Genomic DNA, 11,968 nt, shown 5'->3' on the forward strand with positions numbered 1-11,968 from the left:
CCCCGAAGGGCGCCGAGCCCCCCCAGGGCCGAGTCACCGCCAGCGGGGCAGGCAAGGGCGGGGGGGGGACTCTCCCCCATCCCCTTCCCCGGGGGGAGCAGCCCTTTGGCGGGGGAGCCAGGACAGACGGCTCCCTGCAGGACTCACGGACACGGCCCCACGCAGAAAGCAGCACGGAGCCCCTGGGCCAAGGACAGACCCGGGGGGCGGGGGGACGGGACTCGTCTCCCCGCTCATCTCCCCGCCTCCCCGGCTCCTCCTGTCCCGCTGTGCCCCAGCACAAAGCCCCCAGCAGCCCCCAGCCCAGCAGGTGACCACCAGGCAGTCCTGCGAGTCACCGTCAGCTGGGGGATCTGCGGGAGACGGTCCTTTCCGACGGTGCAAAGAGCATCAGGGTCCTGAGCACCCGCAGCACCTCTTTCTCCGCGTAGGAGAAGGCAAGGAGCCGGCGGCACAGTTCTGCGGCACAAAGCCCTTCTGCTGCAGAGGCAGGCTTGGTGCCGCGGCCGCTTCCCTGGAGAGCCTGTTCCCGTCACCCGCCACCCTCTCGGCGAAGAACCTTTTCCTCGTGCCCACTCTGAACTTCCCCCGACGCAGCTTCGTTCCATTTCCTCCTGTTCTTTGGAGGCTTCTGCAGCAATGGAGTTCCTTCTTCCACGCCGGACAAGCAGGCGAGAGGCCTGTTTATCCTACAGACGAGATGGTTCGAGGGGACCTTATCAATGTCCAGAAGTGCCTGAAGGGAGGGTGCAAAGAAGACGGAGCCAGGCTCTGCTCAGATCAGGGCCCAGTGACAGGGCCAGAGGCCGTGGGCACAAACTGTAAGACAGCACGTTCCCTCTGAACATGAGGAAACTCTGCTCAGTCTTAGAGTGGCTGAGCCTCGCACAGGTTGCCCAGAGAGGTTGTGGTGTCTCCCTCCTTGGAGGTGCGCAGAAGCTGTCTGGACATGGTCCTGCTCAACTGGTTCTACGTGGCCCTGCTTGAGCAAGGGGCTTGGACCAGATGGCCTCTGGAGGCCCCTTCCAACCTCGACTATACCATGACTCAGTGACTGCCCAGAGCAGGGAATCTGACTTCAGGAGGTGCCTTCACCTCCAGTTCTTTGCCTTTCTCTGCAGACGTACTCCTGCAGGCCCAGTCAGCCCAAGGACGCTGTTTCTGAGGAGTCTATGAGCAATTCCAAAAGAAGGGACCAAGTAACCAGCTCCCAAGCTGCCGTGGTGTTTGAGCACATGCTGGGATGTGTCTTCCCGACACATCAAAGGAAAACAAGTGGGATCCCTGGGCACAGCACAGAACCGGAAACCTGCCCTGCAGATCACTGACTCTTCCGTCTACAATGGTCTTCCCGTCAGCGTGGCTACACCTGCGTAACGTCACCTGCCTTCCTCCTGTCCAGCTGCACATGGAACCACAGAACCGTGGGGTAGCTGAGGTTGGGAGGGACCTCTGGAGGTCATCTGGTCCGAGCCCTCTGCTCGAGCAGGGCCACCTAGAGCTGGTTGCCCAGGGCTTTTGAACACCTGCAAGGATGGAGACGCCACAATCTCTCTGGGTCACCTGTTCCAGCAAGACCACTGGAAATGCATGCGGTGGAAACCCGTGGCTTTCCTTGCAACCAGCTCCTGAGCATTTTTGCTTGACTTCCTGTTCATTGGAGGAGAAAAGAGCCTCAGATGAGAGCAGGAGCGGGACGTGTTGCAGATTGGTGTAACGATGGTGTCGGGTGTAGAAGAACAGCCCTCTCGATAGGGAGTCTTGAAAGAGCCCTTCAGATGTCCTCGTCCAACTACTTCTGTGGGCTCTTCCTGTCAGTCTTGCAAATGACTCCATCCTTCTCCACACTGGAGAGATGCAACCACATGGTTTCGAGGTCTTCATTCCTGTCCTCCTCGAAGACAGGAGTGGCATTTGCTCTCTTCCCGTCCTCGGCGAGCTCTCCCAGTCCCCGTGACCACGCAAAGCTAATCTAGATGCAGCTCCCTCAGCACTGCTGGCTCTTCCTGTTGGGTCCCCACGCGTCATGCATTCACCCGGAGGCATCTCGGAGAGGCGCCCACGCCTGCTCGCTCCCCAGCACGTCCTCGGCCCTGCACCCTGCGTGCTCGGCGCTGCACCTCGTGTATTGAGCCCAGCACCACGCTTGCTCGCTCGGTGCTGCACCCTGTGCTGTTTTGTGCCGTCCCCATGAGCTGGGGCTGCACCCACCAGCCCTCGCGTGCCCGGTGCTGCACCCCGCAGGCTCGGTGCTGCTCCCCACGTGCGCGGCCCGGCACCCGCTTTTGCTCACTGCTGCACCCCATGTGCTCGCTGTAATAAGTAATTGGAGGTAATTTGGTGATCAAAATGGGTTAGAGGAGAAAAGCAATCTTTCTGCACCAGAGAACATCCCGTTTGGCGAGGCTTGATCACAAGGTTGCAAAGTGCAGTGCTGTGTTACTATGACAATTTGTATCTCTGTAACAAACTACCCAGACTTGAAGGAGCCACGATAAGGGAAGAAGCAGAAAGGCGCAAAATCAACCTATAAAGGGGGCTGCTTAGCTTGTTTGAATTTGCGAGCCCTTGGTGGAGCTGCGACTCCCCGGCCGCCCAGCGCTGCTTTTGCTTTCCTACCTTAATAAATATAAATTGAATTTACTTTGGACTCTATTTGTCTCAATTCAACTATAACACTCACTGCTGCACCCCCCTATGCTCCGTGCTGCACCTCTCCGTGCTTGGCCCCACACCCCACATCTTCTGCGCTGCACCTGCATGCTCAGACCTGCAGCCCACGTGCTCGGAGCTGCACCCCATGTGCTCATGCTGCACCCCCCATACTGGGAGCTGCACCCCATGTGCTCGGTGCTGCACCCCTGGGCTGCCTCCACCCCTGCAGGGGTGCAGGCTCTTGCTACTGGGGGGCAGCCCTGCTGCAGGAGCACCCACACACCTGGGTCCCTTCCCAGCTTTGGGGGTGCAGGGGGCTGGGACCCGCGGGCCCAGGCCATGGGTCCTCCCAGCGTCACCCAGGGGCTCCTGCCTCAGTTTCCCCCACAGACTTGCCTGTCTGGGGCAGATGGGGCCACCCGGGGGTGACACGGGTGCAGGACAGGGATAGGGTGGGGTCATCCCCTGCTAAAACCTTGGCGGGGCTGAGAGGACCCCAGCCTTCAGGCACATCCCCCCCCCCCCCCCCCCCCCCCCAGGCCCCCCCGGGGCCATGCTGCAGCTCTGTGCACCCAGCACCGCACGTGGCCGGGGACACAGGGCCCGCGGGGACACGGGTCTCCATCCCCACGCATCCCAGCCACGGGGTGCAACTGGGTGGCCCACCAAGAGCTTCCCTGAGACCGGGATCCACCGCGAGGGGAGGGGGCAGCCAGATTCTTGAGGCGAGGGTGGGACAGGGTAACCCCCCGCCCCCGCCCTTGCCTGCCCCGCTGGCGGTGACTCGGCCCTGGGGGGGCTCGGCGCCCTTCGGGGCTCGCCGGCCCTGATCTGGGGCTCAGCGGGGCTTCGGCACCTCTTGGGTGCCGTTTCCCGGTGCCCCCCGCGCTCCCTCCCCCTCCCACACAGGCAGGGAGCCGTTCTGGAGAAACAGCTTTTAATTGACAAAACGCAAGTTGAAATGTCCCATGTCTAACCCCCCTCCCCCCCACCCCCAAACACACCACCCCTCCTCCCCCATCCCCCACTCCCCCCACCTCCACCTCATCCCTGCTCGGGCTCTACTTCCCCCCCTGCCACCCCCGTGCTGCCTGCCAGAGCCCTGCGCTTGCTGGCCGGCTTCGGCAAGGCGCTCTGCCCCCGCTTCTTGCCCCGCTTCTCACAGGCGGCAGCCTGGGACGGTGGCAGGGCCATCCCCGCAGCCCCCCACGGCTCCCGGGGCTCCATCCCGATGCCGTAGAATTCCTCGAGGCTCAGGATGGCGCCGGTGATCTCGGAGACGCTGTAGTCGGCGGTGAGCAGCTCATCCCCAGAGGGACGGGTCTCCAACTCATGCTGGTAGGGCAACCCCAGTACCAGCCGGTAAAATTGGAAAAGAGTACGATGTTTTGAACCGTTTGCCTTGCGAGGAGAAGGGCCGTCCCGCGTTAGGCAACTGAATTCTGTGACCGATTTCCACGCCTCACGCGCGTGCGTGCACGCACACGCACCCCACCCCCCCCCCCCCCCCCCAACAGGTAGGCTTTGAAGGAGGCAGTCCCTAAGGCAACGCGATCTAAAACGTGGAAGGTTTTTTTTCTATTTTTAATAGTTTCTTATGGATAGGAGGCTCGTGTGAGTGTTTAGCCTGTCCCGTCCTTAATTCTGAACCCACTGGCTGGTGCAGAAGAACGGTCGTGTGACAAAAACAGCATGAAATTTGTCCCTGTGCCGGATGCGTCCCGTGGTAAAGGAGTACATCTGTTATTCCGGCGTGAAAGATGTTTGATGAGCGTACCGCATCGTCAGAGCTGCTCTTGGTCTGCCTGCAAGCCGTGGGTTATGATTTAGAAATACGTTCGCCTACCGTTCCTTAACTGTGTGGTTTTGGTTTTTATTTTTTCAAAGAAAGGGTGGCTTTTTCGTCGATCTCTTTGTGAGAGTATCAAATCAGGTGGCGGTAAATACGTAGAAGCAACTAGGCGTACTACGGCGTGTATCGGACAGCGTTGGCGTGCCGCTCTGCTAGCAGCGGAGAGCCAGATGAGGATGCCTGTGGTAAGTACTCGTTCTGCCTCCGGCTGAACGGAAAGATTCTCATGTTGAGGGTTCCTGGGCTTGTCTGTGTGATTAGCATTACTGTTTGGTTTTGGTTTTTTTTTTTAATATGAAACAGGGTCAGATAATTGTTGATGAGTGGGACTTTGCGTACTCCTTTAGGTAGCTTTTCGTACTGAACCTTAGATCAGTTACAAAACTTAATCTTTGTGCAGTTTACGCGTTTTGTAGCATCTGTGGCAGAAACAACTACAAAGACGTTTATGCTGTAGGTAAGCTGAAAATAAAAATGCGGTTTCTCACCTGATTTTTCTTTCGGAGGAACGCTCGCCCCCAGCGGCTGGTTTTTTTTTGCTAGTGTTGTCGGGGGGAAGGAACGGCGGCGCTTGCCTGGTTTCTTCCCCTAGCCAGGGACCTGAAACTTTGTTTTCCTCAGGTGTTTCACTAGAAATTTACAAGTGTCGGTGGTCAACAGTGGCAGAGAATTGGGTGGCGTTTTCAATTTCAAAGGGAAGGAACATGTTGATGTTAATTCTGTTACCAAAAGTGAAGTACCAGCTGCTTCCTCTTTCTAGATCTTCTCTCCTTTCACCGTCCTCCCTGAGGGGTAACGTGGCCACGCTGTATACCTTTTCTGTTCTGGTACCATTCGTTTGATACGCAGGAGCGCTGTGAAATAAATAGAAGGGCTACGGACAGACATCTGCCATCGTTGCGGCTGCCTTAAATCGTGTATTTGTCCCTTTAGCCCGTCATTTCCTTTCCGCTCAGTTGAGTTACGTGCAGCGTTACGTTCCAGTCGAGAGCGGTGTCGCCGAACAACGCTCTCGGAGCGTGTGCGGAGGAGGGCGACCGAGATGGCGAGAGGTCTCCAAGGCAAGACTGAGGGGGAGCGGCTGAGGTCACTTGGTTTGTTCAGCTTGGAGAAGGGAAGGCCGAGGGGTGACCTCATCGCAGTCTACACCTTCCTCGAGGGGGACGGCAGAGGGGGAGGCGCTGACCTCCGCTCTCTCCGGTGACCTGCACTAGGACCCAAGGAAACGGGACGAAGCTGCGTCAGGGCAAGTTCAGACCGGACGTTGGGAAAAGGCTTTTCACTGAGAGGGCGGTCGGTCACGGAACAGGCTCCCCAGGGAAGCGGTCGCAGCCACCGAGCCTGTCAGGAGTTCAAGGAGCGTCTGAACGATGCTCTTAGTCGCACGGTTTAGTTTTAGGTAGTCCCGCGTGGAGCGGGGGCTTGGTCTCGGTGATCCGTATGGGTCCCTTCCAACTTGAGATACTCGATAATTCTGTGAAATCTTCTGGGTTAGAAACGACCTTATTGTAATAGAGAATTCGCTGAACGTGGCTTTGTGCAAGGACTGTCGTCTTAGAATATCTCCCCCCCCCCCCCCAGATATGAGAAAAGCTCTGTCCAGAGATATGGAGACGAAATCAGTTGTACCTCATCCTGTGACACCGGAAGACATTGAGTAACTGTAAGCTGTGATGCTCAGTGAAATTACTAAGAGCGTTAAGTTTCCCGTGCCTTTGCTTTCACTCTCCCATTCTCTTGTCTTGTGGCACGTCGCATTTTTTGAGGCCATGGAAGCGACATCGGGAGTGATGGGGTGTCAGAATCAGGTCCTCCTGCCTGTCGCTGGTTTTGCTTACCTTCACCGTCTCTGTGTACCAGTCTGCATCTCTCTCTCTCTGTTCCTCAATCCCTGTCCTCTCTTCTCTGTTCTACTTTGTTTCACTGCGTATGTCCCGTTCCCTGTCCCACCTTTATCCTTCCTTCCTTCTTCCTCGCCTTTTTCTTTGTCCTTTTGTCCTGCTCCCCGACCCTGTTTCTCGCTCCATCTGACCGTCCTTTTCCTGGCACCTTTGTGTCTCTGCTCCTTGCCCCCATCTTTCTCTCCCTTCTGCCCAGTCCTCGTCTCCCTCTTTTGTCTCTCTGTCCCTCTGTCCTCCTTCTGCCTCTGCCCCAGCATCCTGCTCCCCGGTCCTCTTTCCCTCTGTTGCTCTCTCCTTTTATCTCTCCTTCTCCCTGCTCCCCAGCCCGGTTCTCTCACACTCCCGCTTCCTTTTTTTATTCTCTGTTGCTCTGTCCTGCTCCCCGTGCCACTGTCCCTCGCCGTACCTCTCGGTCCGGCTCCCTGCCCTTATTCTCTTTTCCTCCCTCGCCGTGGCGCTGCCCGCCCAGGGTCGTTTCTGCCTCTCTGTCCCGCTCCCCGTCCTTGTTTGTCGGTCGCCGTCCCGCTGCCTCTCTTCCTGCCGCTTCTTCCTCCCTCTCTGTCAGGCTCCCTGTCCCCGTCCTTCACTCGCCGTCCCTTTCCTTGCCTCGTGCTTTCTCGCTCGCCGCCGCCGCCCCCCCCATCCAGCTGGCTGCCCCTTTTCTCCTCTCTTCTAGCGTCCTGCAGCTGGCTCCTCGGTTTTGGCGGCAGCCTGCACATAGCAGCCCAGCTCTCCAGCAGCCTGATGGACCGACCGTGTGTCTGTTCCACGCCGGACTGGCGAGCGTGGCTCTGGGTAGGACAGCCGAGGTGCCCCAGGGCCGGGCCCCGAGCCCCGGTGCGGAGTCTCTCCCGGGACCGGCTCTGTGTGTGACTGAATAAATGCTTGCGGTCTCTTTTGCCGTGCTGGCTGCGTTGGCGCTTCCTTTGTGGGGGGCGAGGGGCCGTGATGGAGGGCAGGGGAGGAGGTGTGGGGGGGTCAGGTGATGGCCCCCTGTTCATGTGGGGCTCCAGCTGTGGGTTGGGGCTGGAGGAGCCCCAGGTGCAGGCAGTGAGGCTGCTGGTGCCCCAGGTGCGGGCAGTGAGGCTGATGGCCATGGCCCCTCCCTATAAGGGGCTGCTGGTGTGCAGTGGCTGCTGTGAGCCAAGGGAGGAGTGGAGGCATTGCTGGGCTGTGGCTGCACAGAGGGAGAATGTGAGTGGGGCAGCAGGGGTGCCTCTGAGGAGGAGGGGTGGGGAGGGGGGGTGGCAGGGTCCGGGTCAGAGGCACAGGCACGGAGCGGGAGGGGGGCTGCCTGGAGCCGTGTGGTGGTGGTGGGGGGGTCTGCGCTGTGTCGCAGCCGGGCGGTGAGGGTTGCCTGGAGCCGGCGGGCGTCTGTGCTGTGTCGGAGCTTGCGGGGGGTGCTGGCTGGCGGTCCAGCCCGGAGCCGCGCTGCGGAGCTCGGTGCTGCTGTCGCAGCTCCGCGGGGATTTCAGTGAGTTGGTGCGAGAAAATGGGACAGTGTCCCCGCAGGGTCAGGAAGCGTGGAAGGCTGCTTCCTGCGGCACGCTGGGAGCTGTAGTCTTACGGCACTCGGCTGACATGTGGTGTTTGCCAGTGCGTGCCGGCAGGTGTTGTTTCCCCTTTTGGAAAAGGCTGTCTGTCTCTCACCTCAACAAAAATGCTCTAGCTCTGGTTAGCCCACACAGCTGCTCCCAGCTGCAGCACCTCCCCTGTAGCCTGTCCCATAGCCACAGACTGCTGCCTGACCCTGTCTTCACATTAGCACGCTGGCCCTCAAAGATAGTTTATTGCACCATGAATGCTGGTGTCATTAGCATCAGTTTGGAGAAAACAGTGGTGTCTCCAAAAGCTCCTCCAGAAGAAGGGGTTGCTGCTTCGGGAGAACTACAGTCATCACTGTGGATGAGAGTTGCTGGTTGTTTCCCTCTCCCAGAGGCAGCGGTGAGGGCTCAGTTGTTGGTTCCTCTCTGGGGATGTTGTTTGCTGCATCTGCCTCAGGTTTGTGTGGTTTGCCTTTGGCCTCCTTCTCCTAGAGGCCCAAGCAAAAAAGGATAGCTGGACACTTACTGGCCGCAGAGAGGAGCTGCTGCGGCCCAAGCCAGAGGCCAGAAAAAGGCAACGCAGCTGAAGAATAAAATAAAGGGGATCCAGCTGGCAGCTTCCTCTAGCTGCAGGCAGGAGACCGTCTCTCCGGGTTAAGAAGAACACCTCTTAGCATAGTCCTCGGCAGATCCGATCTCTAACGTGCGCCGCAGAGTTTGTACGCATCACTAAAAGCACAGTACAGCCACCTAGCGTGTGCGAGGTTATGTATCTGGAAAGCCTTATATTGTAAAAGCTGTAGAGAGCAATCTATTCTTTTAGGCGCATGACAGTCAAGCAACCGGAGCCTCAGAGGAAGGGAGGAGGAGGGGTAAGAGAGATGAGTCCGAACCATCAGATTCTCTCAGCAGCTCCGAAAGACCCTTAGAACTGCATCGCCCCTCTTCTGCGTCGCGTCCCATCCCTCCCTGTTGAGAAATTCTTTTACCAAACAACGATTAGCTTTGAATTTAACAAGGCCTACGAGCGATTAACGTGTACGGAGAAGATATCCTAACCTTGAGAACAGAAACATCCCAGCAGGATTGCCCAAACAGGCTTGATAAGGAAGAACAGCTTGGCCGGACAACAGAGTTGGGGAACATGGAAGGAGAAGAAACCGTCCTCAAGACTTGTGACCATAAAAGGGAAAAAGGAGCAGGGGGCTAACTCCCCAAATGACCACCGAGGACCACCTGAGACCCCCATGCAGCGTAGTTTTGCAATGCCAGCATTATGTAAATATGGCAGAGATTTCTCAGAAAACGTATGAATATTCACGTCTTAAGGTATATAAAGGATGAACTTTTGGTTTAGGGTATGCACGATAGGCAGAACTATCCCCCGTGCATCTGGTGCCGAATAAAGCAATGCCCGCTTTCTAATGCTAAAACGGAGTATCGGAGAGTTTATTATCCCCTATTTGGTGACAGTTTCTGGCGACACAGATGGGACCCTGTCTCTGAGACTTCTCGGACCATCGGACCTCCAGCACCCAGAGTATTTTTTGGGGAGATTGCTGATCCTCTGATGCGTGGAGGTCCAGCGCACGGCCCCTGGGAGCGGTAAGGTATTGCTTTTCTTTATACGTAAGGGTGGAAAAATCCTTGCACAATTGGGTTATGGATATTCCAGTAAAGGGTTTAGTAGACATTAATATGGGGATGCTTGGAATACACTAATATGGTTAAAGGGAAAATTGGTTGGGGTATATGTTGCATGTATTCTCCCAGAGGTTAATTATGGGATTGGGACAATCCCGAGAGGGCAGGATTGGAAAGAATACTCCTTTGGGTTGTGTTCTGAGAAACTGGAGTAAATTGGGGGGACACCCCCTGACACAGAAAAAGCTTGTCGCACATTGTCAATGCGGGTGGGCGATGTATAAATTAGTGGAGAAGAATGGCGTAGAGATGGCAGCGTAACGTATAATACTATGCTTCAATTAATGTTATTTTGCAGAAGGGAGGGGAAATGGGATGAAGTTCCCTATGTTGATCTATTCTTTGCTTTACGAGATCATCTTGAACGGAGCATGGAATGTAAACTAATAAACAGAGAGATGCTTTGGTTCTGACCTTGGAAAAAGATAATCAGAAACTCTCTCAGCGTCGTCGTTCGGCGCATAGTATCGGTAAATGGCGTGTCAAATACGGGGGACCGGGCGAGAAGGAAGCGGGAACGTTGGTTGCGTCCCCGGGAAAGGATAGAAGGAATGAAAGGGAGGAGGAGGAGGAGGTTTCTGATGAAGGGGAATCTTTTGCTGGCAGCGAGGAATTCAGTCCTATTGCAGGGAGAACAAGGGGAGGATCCGGAGGTCGAGTTGCACAACCTCCGCCGCGACAGATGGTAGGGGCAGAGGGACCAGTGACCGTTAAAGTACCTTTCTCAGTGACTGATTTATGCTCGTGGAAAAAGTTGGTGGTTATCTATAGGGAAGATCCTAATAAGGTGATAGAGATGATAATCAGGACTCAGGATCCAGCCTGGAATGATTTGCAGGTCGTCATAGATAATCTGCTAACAGCGGATGAGCGAACTCTGGTACTTGCAAAGGCAAAGGAAGAAGCAGAAAGAATATGTGCACAAGCAGGAGAACAAGATGCTGTTAATGATTGTCTTCCACCAGCTGATCCTCAGTGGGATCCTAATAACCTGGTTCATTGAGATTTGCTGACCAGATACCAGAGGTTAATCATGTCTGGAGCTCGGCATGCCATACCTGAGGCCAAAAATCTGTCTAAGATATATCAGATAGTCCAGGGTTGGAATGAATCCCCATCAGAATATTATGAGAGATTGGTTTCTACTGCCAGAAAATATACCGATTTGGATCCTTAAAAGGAGGGAGATGCCTTGCAGTTAGCATTTATCTTTGTGGGACAGGCAGCTCCGGATATTTGAAGAAAGTTACAAAAGCTAGAGGGAGAGGATTTGAGGAATTGGAGCAAGTTGTTGGAAAGGGCGTGGAAAGCGTATAACAACAGAGAAGCAGTTAAAGAGAATCAGGAAAGGAAAATAGTTGCTGCACTGACGAATGCTGGGAGAGGAGCTCGCAGAGGAAGAGGAGAAAGGGGAAGAGGAGTATCTGCTCGGTCAGGTCCAAATCAGCGTGCAATTTGCAGACAGGAGGGGCACTGGAAAAGAGAACGGCCCCGAGGGGAGACGTGGAGAGTCCAGACTAAGACCAGAACAGGTTCAAATAGCCACCAGGCTTCTTATCCTAGACGGAGGTACTGATCAATGATGGGGACCGGGGTAAGTCTCAAAAGAAGCCGCAACAGAAAGAACCCCAGGTCACAAGAACATTGGTGAACGAGGAAGTAGATTTTCTGGTAGATACTGTTGTAGCCTACTCAGTAATTAATACTTGTCAAGGGAAACTAAGCCAAGAGAATGTGGTGGTTGTTGGTGCTACAGGGAAAAAGGAAAGGAGACCGTTCTTTCAACTGCTAGATTTTAATATTGGGAAACAGCGAGTAACCCATCAGTTTTTATACATGCTAGAGTGCCCCGTTCCCTCCCTGGGAAGAGACCTCCTCACCAAAGTCAGAGCACAAATAACTTTCAAAAGAGGAAGGATATGTGTAAACAAACAAAAAAACCACAAAACCAAAAAACCTGCATCTAAATCTTTAGATGCTCAAGTTTATGTGTTACAGGACCCAGTTCAAACAGAACCGGAAATCCCGCAGGAAATAGAGAACGCAGTAATCCCATTGGAACTCCGGGAAGGTCACAAGCCGCAGAACCGGTAAAGTTTCAGTTAAAGCTGGGAGCTGAACCGGTAAGGCAGAAACAACACCCTTTGCAGTTAGAGGCTAGAGTAGGACTAGAGACGTTAATAAATAATTTTAAAACATTTGGGCTGTAGGTTGAACGCCCGTCAGCATTTAACACTCCCATCGTGCCGGTAAAGAAACCTCATTCAAATGAGTACTGTTTGGTACGAGACCCGAGAGCCATCAATCAAATT

The sequence above is a fragment of the Grus americana genome, chromosome 26, assembly GCF_028858705.1.
Source record: "Grus americana isolate bGruAme1 chromosome 26, bGruAme1.mat, whole genome shotgun sequence".
In the NCBI taxonomy this organism is placed as follows: domain Eukaryota; kingdom Metazoa; phylum Chordata; class Aves; order Gruiformes; family Gruidae; genus Grus; species Grus americana.